The sequence below is a fragment of the Bufo gargarizans genome, chromosome 9 (assembly GCF_014858855.1).
Source record: "Bufo gargarizans isolate SCDJY-AF-19 chromosome 9, ASM1485885v1, whole genome shotgun sequence".
NCBI classification, from domain to species: Eukaryota; Metazoa; Chordata; class Amphibia; order Anura; family Bufonidae; genus Bufo; species Bufo gargarizans.
This window is the reverse complement of record NC_058088.1, coordinates 171005259-171020488: the sequence shown is the minus strand read 5'-3', so window position 1 is coordinate 171020488 and position 15230 is coordinate 171005259.

The following is a 15230-nucleotide window of genomic DNA, read 5'->3' as shown; positions in this document are numbered from 1 at the left end:
ATATACAGGAATACACATGGGGTGCAGTGTAATATACAGGACTACACATGGGGTGCAATGTAATATACAGGACTATACATGAGATGCAGTGAAATATACAGGACTATAAATGAGGTGCAGTGTAATATACAGGACTATACATGGGTGCAGTGTAATATACAGGACTACACATGGGGTGCAGTGTAATATACAGGACTATACATGGGGTGCAGTGTAATATACAGGACTATACATGAGATGCAGTGTAATATACAGGACTATACATGAGATGCAGTGTAATATACAGGACTATAAATGAGGTGCAGTGTAATATACAGGACTATACATGGGTACAGTGTAATATACAGGACTATACATGGGGTGCAGTGTAATATACAGGACTATACATGGGGTGCAGTATAATATACAGGACTATACATGGGGTGCAGTGTAATATACAGGACTATACATGGGGTGCAGTGTAATATACAGGACTATACATGGGGTGCAGTATAATATACAGGACTATACATGAGGTGAAGTGTAATATACAGGACTATACATGGGGTGCAGTATAATATACAGGACTATACATGGGGTGCAGTGTAATATACAGGACTATACATGGGGTGCAGTATAATATACAGGAGTATACATGGGGTGCAGTGTAATATACAGGACTATACATGGGGTGCAGTGTAATATACAGGACTATACATGGGGTGCAGTATAATATACAGGACTATACATGAGGTGAAGTGTAATATACAGGACTATACATGGGGTGCAGTATAATATACAGGACTATACATGGGGTGCAGTGTAATATACAGGACTATACATGGGGTGCAGTATAATATACAGGACTATACATGGGATGCAGTGTAATATACAGGACTATACATGGGGTGCAGTATAATATACAGGTCTATACATGAGGTGAAGTGTAATATACAGGACTATACATGTGGTGCAGTATAATATACAGGACTATACATGGGGTGCAGTGTAATATACAGGACTATACATGGGGTGCAGTATAATATACAGGACTATACATGGGGTGCAGTGTAATATACAGGACTATACATGGGGTGCAGTGTAATATACAAGACTATACATGGGGTGAAGTGTAATATACAGGACTATACATGTGGTGCAGTATAATATACAGGACTATACATGGGGTGCAGTGTAATATACAGGACTATACATGGGGTGCAGTATAATATACAGGACTATACATGGGGTGCAGTGTAATATACAGGACTATACATGGGGTGCAGTGTAATATACAAGACTATACATGGGGTGCAGTGTAATATACAGGACTATACATGGGGTGCAGTATAATATACAGGACTATACATGGCAAGCAGTGTAATATACAGGACTATACATGAGGTGCAGTGTAATATACAGGACTATACATGGCGTGCAGTATAATATACAGGACTATACATGGGGTGCAGTGTAATATACAAGACTATACATGGGGTGCAGTATAATATACAGGACTATACATGGGTACAGTTTAATATACAGGACTATACATGGGGTGCAGTATAATATACAGGACTATACATGGGAAGCAGTGTAATATACAGGACTATACATGGGGTGCAGTGTAATATACAGGACTATACATGGGGTGCAGTATAATATACAGGACTATACATGAGGTGAAGTGTAATATACAGGACTATACATGGGGTGCAGTATAATATACAGGACTATACATGGGGTGCAGTATAATATACAGGACTATACATGGGAAGCAGTGTAATATACAGGACTATACATGGGGTGCAGTGTAATATACAGGACTATACATGGGGTGCAGTATAATATACAGGACTATACATGAGGTGAAGTGTAATATACAGGACTATACATGGGGAGCAGTGTAATATACAGGACTATACATGGGGTGCAGTGTAATATACAGGACTATACATGGGGTGCAGTATAATATACAGGACTATACATGAGGTGCAGTGTAATATACAGGACTATACATGGGGTGCAGTGTAATATACAGGACTATACATGGGGTGCAGTGTAATATACAGGACTATACATGGCGTGCAGTATAATATACAGGACTATACATGTGGTGCACTGTATTATACAGGACTATACATGGCGTGCAGTATAATATACAGGACTATACATGAGGGGCAGTGTAATATACAAGACTATACATGAGGTGCAGTGTAATATACAGGACTATACATGGGTACAGTTTAATATACAGGACTATACATGGGGTGCAGTGTAATATACAGGACTATACATGAGGTGAAGTGTAATATACAGGACTATACATGGGGTGCAGTGTAATATACAGGACTATACATGGGGTGCAGTATAATATACAGGACTATACATGGGGTGCAGTGTAATATACAGGACTATACATGAGGTGAAGTGTAATATACAGGACTATACATGGGGTGCAGTGTAATATACAGGACTATACATGGGGTGCAGTATAATATACAGGACTATACATGGGGTGCAGTGTAATATACAGGACTATACATGGGGTGCAGTATAATATACAGGAGTATACATGGGGTGCAGTGTAATATACAGGACTATACATGGGGGGCAGTATATTATACAGGACTATACATGGGGTGCAGTGTAATATACAGGACTATACATGGCAAGCAGTGTAATATACAGGACTATACATGAGGTGAAGTGTAATATACAGGACTATACATGGGGTGCAGTATAATATACAGGACTATACATGGGGTGCAGTATAATATACAGTACTATACATGGGAAGCAGTGTAATATACAGGACTATACATGGGGTGCAGTGTAATATACAGGACTATACATGGGAAGCAGTGTAATATACAGGACTATACATGAGGTGCAGTATAATATACAGGACTATACATGGGGTGCAGTGTAATATACAGGACTATACATGGGGGGCAGTGTAATATACAAGACTATACATGGGTTTTAGTGTAATATACAGGACTATACATGAGGTGCAGTATAATATACAGGACTATACATGGGGTGCAGTGTAATATACAAGACTATACATGGGTTGTAGTGTAATATACAGGACTATACATGATGTGCAGTATAATATACAGGATTTTACATGGGGTGCAGTGTAATATACAGGACTATACATGGGGAGCAGTGTAATATACAGGACTATACATGGGGAGCAGTGTAATATACAGGACTATACATGGGGTGCAGTGTAATATACAGGACTATACATGGGGTACAGTGTAATATACAGGACTATACATGGGGTGCAGTGTAATATACAGGACTATACATGGAGAGCAGTGTAATATACAGGAGTATACATTCTGGGCATAACTACTGGGACCGGGGCCTATCAGGGCATAATTATTATGAAAAGGGCACATCTGGAGATAACTAGTGTAAGGGGCACATTCCACAATTTTGCAGAACATTTTGCGGTTCCGTAATTGCGGACAAGAAAAGGCATTTTCTATGAGAGTGCCGGCGATGCGCGGTCCGCAAAATGCAGAACGCACATTGCCGCTGTCCGTGTTTTGCGGATCTGCAATTTGCGAATCCGCAAAACACTTACGGACGTGTGAATGGACCCTAACTACGATTAGGGGCATAACGACTGTGAATGGGACAGACATTTGGGCATTACTAATATGATAGGAGCACATGTCTGGGCATAGCAACTGTGGAGGGGCACGCTGGGCATAACTACTGTAAAGGAGGCACATATCTGGGCATAACTAGTGTGAAGGGGGTATATATGTGGGCATATCAACTGTGAAGAAGTAACATGCCTTGACATAACTACTGTAAAGGGGCACTTTTAGGAATAGCTACTGTAAAAGGGGCACAACTTGCAGTGTCCCACTCGTGTACGTGAGTACTGAAAAGTTGTTATATGATATGTTGTATCATGCTGTATTGCACTCTTATGTACAATTCTTGTTAACAGGCTGATAGGTGTAATTTGCACATCCCACCACTAGATGGAGATAGCACTAAAATATATATATATAGCTTAGTTCAGGCCTAGTCTTAGATTAGTAGTAGTTAAAGGGGTGAGAGTGCAGCTGTGTTAGTGGAAGTCAGCTCAAGTGAGAAGTAGTGGATAAAGTTACAAAGGACAATAGACATTTTACCAGGCACAAGCACCCTAAACATCATCGCCATCAAGGGCACCTCGATCACCACCTGGCCGGTGTCCCCTGTAATAGAGTGTGCCCCGGAGAATCTAGTGCTGTTCTCCCCTTCACTGCAGCCCAGCTCAGGGAGCGTCAAAACAGTGAGTAAAGAACTAACTGTTATTATCCCTCAGTACAACGTCACCTCACAAGTTATTCCCCTGCGGCCCCAGCTCGCTGCAGTTAAATTGGCGTCCCGAACAGGATACAAATCCTTTGTGCCTTATGTAAATGAGCCCCATTTGTTTGACCATTTTATTGGGCTAAAGAACTGTTCAAACTACTTGAAAAGTGCATAAATGTGCCAGTTGTCTACTTTAAAATCACACTGTTAAAACTGGCGAAATTGCTGATTTTTGTGCCACTAAAACTGCTTGCTGTGACTAAATTGACTTTTTCCTTGCACCCAAGATGGCCGCCTAAAGTATATTTCTAATTACTGCTGTGCCATCACTCTGCAAAGCGTCCTGCTTGGCAGGAAAAGTAAATGCCACCCCTATATGCAAAATAACTTGGACGGCCTCTTACACCTCCATTGTAGTGATTCGGGAAGGCCGACCCTGTATGCAAAACAGCGCGCCACCTCTTCTGTCTGTCAGACGCACTGGATGGAGGAGCCGCGCGCAAGAGGGGAGAGTGACGTCTGTACGCACAGCCGAAAAAAAAGCGCGAGACTTCGCGTGTAACCAAGTGGGAGGAAAGGGGAAGGCAAATACCAGCCATCCTCCATGGAATCTATATATAACTGTGCTCCAACCTGAGGGCCTACCAGGTAACTAAAGTAGCGCTATTAGGAGATATTAACTCTAGCCGGGACTGTTTGGAGTACAAGTTACCCTACCGAGCGCCCTATTCAGCCGGCACTGCTATTCTTAAAGGGCCATGCACCCACAAAATAAAGGTGGCCCATAGCAATGCAACATAACAAGTGTGTAAAGCTGTGTTTAACCTACATTTTATTGAGCACCTGCCGTTACTATGTTGGTACAGGAAGATAATGTGCAGCCTGAGCTCAACAGGTCCCCCGCAGTAGCCACAGCCGGTCCTAACGCATCACCGGCCGCTGTAACACCAAGTCTGATGCCTCTAACATTGCCTTACTACTTTGGGGCACCCTGGTTCCCATGATACTCTGGGGAAGCTCACACTTTAAGAGACTTTAAAGAAAAAATTTCGTGCTGTATTCAGATTGTACCCTGTGTCAGTAGAACAACAAATGGAAATTCTTATTGCGCAATTGGAAGGAGCTGCCCTCACAGAAGTGAAATCCTGGCCAAGCTCAGAGAGGAAAACGCTGGAGCAGATATTTGAACAACTCTACACCGCCTTTGAACCCAAGACTGTATCAGAGGTCAAGATGAGATTCTTTAGCAAAAAAAACAGCAATCTGGTGAGTCAGAGACTTTGCATTATCATTACAGGAAGCCCTCAGAGCTGTTGTACAGGTAGATCCCTGTGAGGCAGAAAACCAAGATAAGACACTTAAAGAACAATTCATTGAAGGTGTTAGTACAGAAGCCTTAAATAGTCAGTTAAGCATGTTAGCTGCTCAGCACCCAAGTTCTACTTTCCTAGACTTCAAAGAGTTAGCCATCAGTATTCTGGGAAGAAACCCACAATCAGAGCCTATTAGGTCTGCTGAAATATCTATGGATAAGCCAGTTGCATCTCCAAAATGTTATCCTATAGTCAGTCAAGCAACTCAAGCTCCGGTTCCTGATGCAGTTGCCGCCTTGACAGAGCAAGTCAACTTCCTGACCAAAAGTCTAGATAAAGTATGTCAAAAACTAGAACAGTGGGAAAAACCCTTAGTGCTGGAGGATGAGACACCATTACTAAGGAAGCTTTTTTCTCCTGATTATAAAAAAGACGTATCCCAGAAATTCTGGTGGACGCCCCCCTGACCGCTTCAATGATCAGAGGCGACTCACTTGCACATACTGAATTTAAGTGATAACAGTATAACTTTGAACAAACACTGCCCTGTGGCTCAGTTGCTACAAGTCACTTTCCAAGATGTTATCAGTGTACCTGAACAGTCTGCTCAGAAGCTAAATCCACAAAACCATACTTCAGATACATTATGGTGGAAAGAACTCAACGTGGGAGATACTTCTACACCTGAGGAACTAATTGAAGGAGTCTTAAAAGTTGTGCAAGAGCATCATCATGCCTTCAGTAAACATCCTACAGATTATGGTGAAGTCAATGTAATCAAGCACACCATCTCTACCGGTTCACACCCCCCCAATCAAGGAAAGGTACCGGCCTATACCACTGACAAAGTATCAATCTGTGAAACAGATGATCAAAGAGATGAAAGATTCAAACATCATCCAAGACAGCCATAGTCCATGGGCTGCACCTCTAATCCTTGTCCGAAAGAAAGATGGTAAAATTTGATTCTGTGTAAACTACAGGAAGATTAACCAAATCACTCACAAGGATGCCTATCCTTTACCAAGAATCAAGGAGTCCTTGACAGCATTAGGATCCTCAGCTTACTTTTCTACCTTGGATTTAACCAGTGGGTACTGGCAGGTACCTATGGCCCCTGAATTTCATGAAAAAAACAGCATTTACTACCCCTATGGGCCTATTTCAATTTAACTACATGCCTTTTGGACTTTGCAATGCCCCTGGAACTTTCCAAAGATGAATGGAACGATGTTTGAAACTTTGAAACTGTCCTGCTATCCCTGGATGATGCAATCATAAAATCCTATGAAGACCACTTAAAACATCTTGCAGAAGTCCTCATCAAGTATGGACGTAAAATCAAACCATCTAGGTGCTACCTACCAAAATCAGAAGTCAAGTACCTGGGACATGTTGTCGGTTCTGAAGGTGTCAAGCCAAACCCAGAAAAGATAGCTGCAGTCCGGAATTGGCATACTCCTACCACAGTAAAAGAGGTGAGAAGTTTTCTTAGTTTTGCAGGATACTACGGACATTTCATCCCTCACTTCACCCAGATTGCTGAACCGATACAAGAACTGAGAGGACATCCTAAAAAGTTCCAGAAATCCCAGATAACGATTGAATGGAATGAAGAAAGAGATATCGCTTTCCAACTCCTGAAGAAGAAGTTGACAGAACCACCTATCTTAGGCTATCCAGATTACCAACAGCCATTCCATCTCTACACTGATGCTAGTAAGAAAGGCCTAGGAGCTGTCCTGTCTCAGGTGCAAGAAGGTAAAGAGAGAGTAGTTGCTTATGCTAGCAGATCTCTTAGAGGTGCCGAGAGAAATGACCAGAACTACAGTTCCCTCAAGTTGGAATTTCTTGTGCGGGCCATCACTGAAAAATTTAAAGACTACCTCGCAGTAATACCATTTGTGGCCTATACTGATAACAACCCACTGGCGCATCTTAACACAGCTAAGTTAGGAACCTTAGAATAAAGATGGGCCTCGCGTCTTGCCAACTACAATTTCACCGTGAAGTACAGGACAGGGAAGTCCAATGAAAATGTGGATGCTTTATCCCACCTGCCTACCAGAGAAGATCCCACTGAACAGATAGACGTATGGGAAGAAGTAGAGATGCCCGCCTTCTACCGACATTTTGCCCAACAAGATGTCATCACCATCAAAGGTAAAGAAGTCTTCCACTTCCAACAACAGACAGATCCAAAATCCCAAGTTGAGAAAAAGTTGGATTAAGTTGCAATCAGAAAGCAGACTCTTAGGTGAACTACAAGATTTCTTCACTAGTGGAAGAACACTGGAAAGAATCTGCAGGAGAAATGCAGACCCAGAGTTACTCAAGCTATGGAGACACCGAAAGCAACTCTTTATGCAAAAAGGACTAATGTTAAGAAGAACTCTAGATCCAATCACCAATGATTGGCTGTATCAGATTCTAGAGAAATAATTGCTTTTCCAGCTCACCATACCAGCTAAGGTGCACCGAACTCAACCAGACCAGTCTTGATAGATGCAATACAAAAAAGGAGACGTTCCAGCACACGGTAAATCCACATGGTTGTTTGTCTTTATTGGTCTTCAAGATAGAATCAAGTACAGCATGTATCTACACCCACCACCGTAGACGGTTAACATGTTTCGTACCTTACATGGTCCTTAGTCATAACCTGGTTATCACTAAGGACCATGTAAGGTCCGAAACATGTTAACCGTCCACGGTGGTGGGTGTAGATACATGCTATAATTGATTCTATTTTGAAGACCAATAAAGACAAACAACCACGTGGATTTACCGTGTGCTGGAACATCTCCTTTTTTGTATTGTATCAGATTCTAACACCACGCCGAGATGCCAGAATCATCCTTGAAATGTACTATGATAGATCAGGACACTTTGGTGTACAAAAAACTGAAGCTACTATCTGCAGAGAATTTTATTAGATTGGAATTAGAGGAGATATTGAGCCCTGCTTCCCCATCTGGTTGGCCCAACCACATCACAAGATGCACAAGGCAAACTCCAAAAGTCTCTTTAGCCCTTCCTAACGAATGCTACGGTGCAACACTTCTGTACCTATGCATTCCATAATGTTATTACAGGGCTCCCAAGTTATGGAACCTACCAATGACAAACCTTGAGGAAACTTCTGAAGTTCCTGCTGTAGTCATGAGACTATACCCTTTGTCACTCAGGTCCACAACTTTATATAAAATTATGCAGCAAAAGCACAGATACAACATAGTAAAATGCAACACATAAATACTCACAGAAAATGGGTGTCACCATGGGGTTCTACATGGGCTGGTCATGCTGGAAATGACTTGTGAAGATAAATTTCCAATAATCTGGAAAACTTCAATCTATGGCACCTTTAATTCGCCTTGATGTGTCAAGGAAGCAGTAAACGCGTGGGTTCATTTCTTTACTATACCAGAGTCACAGCAAAAAGTAAAACCGTGTTCCGAAATCACTCAGAAGTTTATCAATTTCTCCACATTTCAGTGCACACATCAACCCAGCCGGTTGACTTTGATGGATTAAGCGCCCACATAGATTTTTTTTAAGCTGTTTTTTCTGTTTATTGATCACTTTTAGAAAGCGTCTCCTCTAGCACAAAGTTTTCCTTTGCAAAAAAAAAATACATGTAGCATCAGGGCCAATTGTAGATTACGCTAGAATCGATTGGCCTTCAGAATGACTGATACAAAGTTTAGAAAAGAGATTGGAAGAGAGTTGCTTTTACCAACAGCACCACAGGTTGTGTCTATCTATGAACTGCTGTACCACCTCCATTCCTTGTGCGACCCTCCTGCCTCCGTCCCTCGTGCGACCCTCCTGCCTCCGTCCCTTGTGCGACCCTCCCGCCTCCGTCCCTCGTGCGACCCTCCCGCCTCCGTCCCTCGTGTGACCCTCTCGCCTCCGTCCCTAGTGCGACCCTCAGTCCCTCGTGCGACTCTCCGTCCCTCGTGCGACCCTCCTGCGTCCGTCTCTCGTGCGACCCTCTTGCCTCCATCCCTTGTGTGAATCTCCTGCCTCTGTTCTTCATGTGATCCTCCTGCTTCTGTCCCTCTTGTGGCCCTCTTCCCTCTGTTCCTTGTGCGACCCTGCTGCCTCCATGCCTCGTGTGACCCTCAAGCTTCTGTTCCTCTTGCGACCCTCGTGCTTCCGTCCCTCGTGCGACTCTCCTGCCTCTGTTCTTCATGCGAACCTCCTGCCTCTGTTCTTCATGCGAACCTCCTGCCTCTGTTCTTCATGCGAACCTCCTGCCTCTGTTCTGCATGCAAATCTCCTGCCTCTGTCCCTCGTTCAACCCTCCTGCCTCCGTCCCTCGTTAGACCTTCACGTCTCTGTCCCTCATGCTACCCTCCTGCCTTCTTTTGAAAAACAGTCTAAAAAAAGGAGTGTAGCTAAGTGGAGTTTAATGAGACTAATTTATTAAAGGCATTTGCCTTTGTTTGTGCTTGAACACCAGACATCAGCCATGAGGTGTGCCCAGTGAATTACACCAAATGTCTAATTTCTTGTGCTCCATTTGGAAAAATAAGGCACACTTTATTCTCTTTTTTTGACAAACAGAGGTGTAACTTGAATCCTCTCAGCATCAATGCAAAATATGTGACAGGGCCACCCTAAAACCACTATGGAGATTTGTCAAAACTGGTGTGAAGTAGTGTTGATAGAGCACCAAAGTGCTCGGGTAGAACACCTCAGGATGCTCGGGTGCTCGGTAGAGCACAATGGAAGTCAATGGGAGAACCTGAGCATTAAACCCGGCACCCCCTGCTCTGAAGAGGGTAGGGTGTCTGGTTCACATGAAAAGGTCAGAAATTGATGGAAACACTACTGAAATGGTTCAGGAACAGCATGGGGAAGATGTCTGGATGCATCTTGGACTCCCAGGCCGCTGCTGGGAACGATGTTGCCCGAGTAGTACGCCACTTTTACAGACTGACAATAATACGCACAAAACCGAAGATAAAATCTATTTTAGAGGAAAAATTGTTAGGAAACATTCTTTCCTGTATATTTACTTGTATATAAAGTGCAAGTGCTGCCAAAAATTACAAGGAAGAGGCATTCCGATACAACCTGTATATCACATAAAAGAGGGCCTCATTCACATTGTGGTACAATTGTTCAGGTAGTGGGACTCCTACACTCATAAAGCCCATGCACTAAGTGAAAGAGCAACCAAAAATTACAAGGAACCGATACTCCAATAAACCCTTTATTACACATAAAGGAGGGCATTATACACACCCTTTAAAAAATTATGATTGCTGGCCTGCTGGTGACCCTCAAAAACATTAGGAGCAAAGGCCTGCTGGTGACCCTCTAAAACATTAGGGGGAAGGGTCTGCTGCTGATCTGACCATCTAAAACATGAGGGGTGAGAGTCTGCTGCTGAGCTGACCATCTAAAACATTAGGGCTGAGGGCCTGATGCTGAGCTGACCATTGAAAAAATTATGGTTGAGGGTCTGCTGGTGAGCTGACTTTCTAAATTATTAGAGGCGAGGGCCTGCTGCTGATCTGACCATGGGAAAAATTATGGGCGAGGGCCTGCTGCTGAGCTGATCATCGAAAAAATTATGGTTGAGGGTCTACTGGTGAGCTGATTCTTTAAAACATTAGGGGCGAGTGCTTGCTGCTGATCTGACCATGGAAAAAATTATGGTTGAGGGTCTACTGGTGAGCTGATTCTTTAAAACATTAGGGGCAAGTGCCTGCTGCTGATCTGACCATGGAAAAAATTATTGTTGAGCGCCTGCTGCTGAGCTGACCATCGAACAAATTATGGTTGAGGGTCTGCTGCTTAGCTGACCATCGAAAAGATTATGGTTGAGGGCCTGCTGCTGAGCTGACCATCGAAAAAATTATGGTTGAGGGCCTGCTGCAAAGCTGCCCCTCTAAAACATTAGGAGCGAGGGCAGACTAATAAGCATGTTGATGGAGGAGGAGAAGGACGAGAAAAGGATGATTGAACCATATACCCATTTTTGTGGTGGAAGGGGTGCATGAGAATACAGTGTTATCAATACACCATAGAAGCCACATTTAGAGTGCCTTTATGTTCAGCCGCTTTCCTCTGGTGGAGTAGAGAAGTCAGGGGAAATCCAGGTCTTGTTCAGTTTGATAAGGGTCAACCTGTCAGCATTTTCAGTTGGAAGGTGGATGCGCTTATCAGTTATTATGCCACCAGCAGCACTAAATACCCGCTCTGCCAAAATGCTGGTGGCAGGGCAGGCCAGCACCTCCAAGGTGTAGAGCGCCAGTTCATGCCACGTGTCCAGCTTGGACACCTAATAGTTGATAAGCACAGAGGGATCATTGAGGACTCTGACACGGTCTGCTACTTACTCCATTATCTTCCAAAACTTTTCCCTCCTTGTGACACTAGGCCACGTATCAGGGTGAGGTTGCTGGCGGGGTGTTATGAAACTGTCCCAGGCCTTGGAGAGTGTTGCCTTGCCTCTGTTGGAACTGCTTTTGTTTCTTCTCGTCTCCCCTCCTCGGTTGCCAAGGAACTACGTACTCTACTGCCAGCGTTGTCAGCTGGAAATTTTTGGATACATTTTTCCACAAGGACCTTCTGGTATTGCACCATTTTGCTAGTCCTCTCCACCAGAGGAATGAGAGATTAAAAAGAAGTTCTCTTTGTAGCGGGGTCGAGAAGGGTGAACAACCAGTAATCGGTGTTGGCCAAAATGCGTATAACGTGAGGGTCACGGGAAAGGCAGCATAACATAAAGTCAGCCATGTGTGCCAGAGTCCCAACAGACAAGACTTCACTGTCCTCATCAGGAGGATGACCCTGGTCCTCATCCTCTTCCTCCTCTTCGGTCTATCCTCGCTGAACAGATGGAATAAACCTGCTGTGGGTACTACCCTCTGTACGGAGGCAACCGTCTCCAACTCCTCCTTCTCATCATCATCCAATTCGCACTGAGAAGACGAACTGAGGGTTGTCTGGCTATCACCCTGTGTACTGTCTTACCCCATTTCCACCTCTTCCACATGCAAAGCGTGCTCCTTCATTGTGAGCAGCGAGCGTTTGATTAGACACAGAAGTGGGATGGTCACGCTGATAATAACGGCATCACCGCTCACCATCTGTGTTGATTCCTCAAAGTTGCATAAAACCTCACAGAGGTCAGACATCCATGCCCACTCATCGCTTGTGAAGAGCAGAAGCTGACTGAAAAGGTGACGGCCATGTTGCAGCTGGTATTCCACTACTGCCCTTTGCTGCTCACAAAGCCTGGCCAACATGTGGAACGTGGAGTTCCAATGCGTGCTCACATCGCACAACTGCAATTGCAAGCGCTGCTGCAGTGTTGCCAGAATGGCGGCAGCTGTAGATGACTTTTGGAAATGGGCACACACGAGGCGCACCCTCACCAGTAGTTCAGGCAAATTGTGGTAGGTTTTGAGAAACCACTAAGCTGAACACGTGGGCTAGGCATGGTATGTGTGTGTGAGCTTGCCAAGCTCCAAAGCCGCCACCAAGTTACGCCCATTATCAGACACAACCATGCCTGGTTGTAGGTTGAGTGGCGAGAGCCACCGCTCAGTCTGGTCCCTTATACCCTGCCACAGCTCTGCAGCGGTATGCTGTTTGTCACCTAAACATATTAGTTTCAGCACGACCTGTTGCCGCTTCCCCACTGCAGTGCTAAACTGCTTCCAGCTACTGACTGATGGCTGACTGGTGCTGCAAGATGATAATTCAGAGATGGAGGTGGAGGAGGAGAAGGGGGGGTTGCAGCCACTAATGTAGGTGGTGGCGGAAATCCTGATGGAAATTGGGCCCGCAATCCTTGGCGTCGGTAGCACCTGTGTCATCCCAGAGTATGACTCGCTCCCAGCCTCCACAACATTCACCCAGTGCCATCAGGGAACTGTAGCATCCTTGGCCACAAGCACTTGTCCATATGTCAGTCGTTAAGTGGACCTTCCCAATAACTGCGTTGGTCAGGGTACGGGTGATGTTACGGGACACACACTGGTGTAAGGCGGGGACGGCACACCGGGCAAAATAGTGGCGGCCGGGGACTGAGTAATGAGGGACGGCCGCCCCCATCAGGCTGCGGAAAGCCTCAGTGTCCACAAGCCTAAATGGCAACATTTCCAGGGCCAGCAATTTGGAAAGGTGCGCATTTAGTGATATGGCCTGTGGGTGGCTGGGTATTTGCTCTTTCATTCTAAGGCCTGGGGTATGGACATCTGTACGCTGCGCAGGGACAGAGAAGTGGATGTGCTAGCTGATGCTTGCGAAGGTCCAGGTACAGGGCGGGAGGCCTCCGGGCCTGCGTCTTGGAAAGGGGATTTATAGAGATAATCCAAGGCACACCAATGTCTTTTGCTTTGCAAATTTATTATTGATACAAAAAGGTATTCATAAATTTTGTCAATATATGACTGGTCGCGCCATCATAGTAATATGAGCATAAATCACATATCTTTGTAGGCCATAATGTGTCCCAACGTTTCGGTCCTGTCAAAGACCTTTCTCAAGGGATCATGGCCGGGTAGCAAACGGCTTAATGCAATTGCTACCCGGCCATGATCCCTTGAGAAAGGTCTTTGACAGGACCGAAACGTTGAAACACATTATGGCCTACAAAGATATGTGATTTATGCTCATATTACTATGATGGCGCGACCAGTCATATATTGACAAAATTTATGAATACCTTTTTGTATCAATAATAAATTTGCAAAGCAAAATACATTGGTGGGCCGTGGATTATCTCTATATATCCTGCGACTTAAGTCCTCTGCGAGCACCCACCATTATACTAAGGTGTGCGGACTCCACAATCTCCCTCAATTGGACAGGGGATTGGCCAGCACGTAACACAGGGAAAGGGGATGCAGTGGTGTGACCTGCAGACACGCCTCTGCTCATTTCGGTACGGCACAGGTTGCAAGTGACAATTCTTTTATTGTCCGCAATTTCCTCAAAAAAGCACCAGACTGGGGAACACCTACTCCTTAGCAAGGGAGATTGCTACAAGGGGTTGCTCCAAAGAACAGTTGCGGGCCTGTTTTGTGTGGCCTGCCTTCTCCCTTTTGCCACCCCACTGCCTCTTCCAGCCTGTCCTCACTCGGCATGCCACTTTCCCAGGTTGGGTCAGTGATTTCATTATCCACCATCTCCTCTTCAACTTCCTTACTCTGGTCATCCTCCTGACTTGTTGACCTAACAACCTAACTTATTGGAAACTGTGTCTCATCATCATCATCCACCTCGTGAAAGACTAATTGCCGTTCCCCACCGTCATCTTCTTGTGACTGTGGATGCTCAAGAGTTTGGGCATCGGTACACACAATCTCCTCATATACCTCTTTAAGAAGGCTTGGCGAGAGGCCCAAATCAAGGAATGTCGATGAAAAGAGCTACTCGGAATATCCAAGTGTGGGATCACTTGTTTGGCAAGACTCTCCATGGTGGGAGGATTCAAGAAGAAAAATAACTCGTGGAGCGCCAGGATATGAAAAGGAGAAAGGCAGAAGATAGTATCCCCCGAAGATCTATATTCTCTTTTTGGTGTAAAGGCAAAAAGCCCCCAAAGTCCAATGTGAGGAATCGGTGAAAAAGGAAAGACCA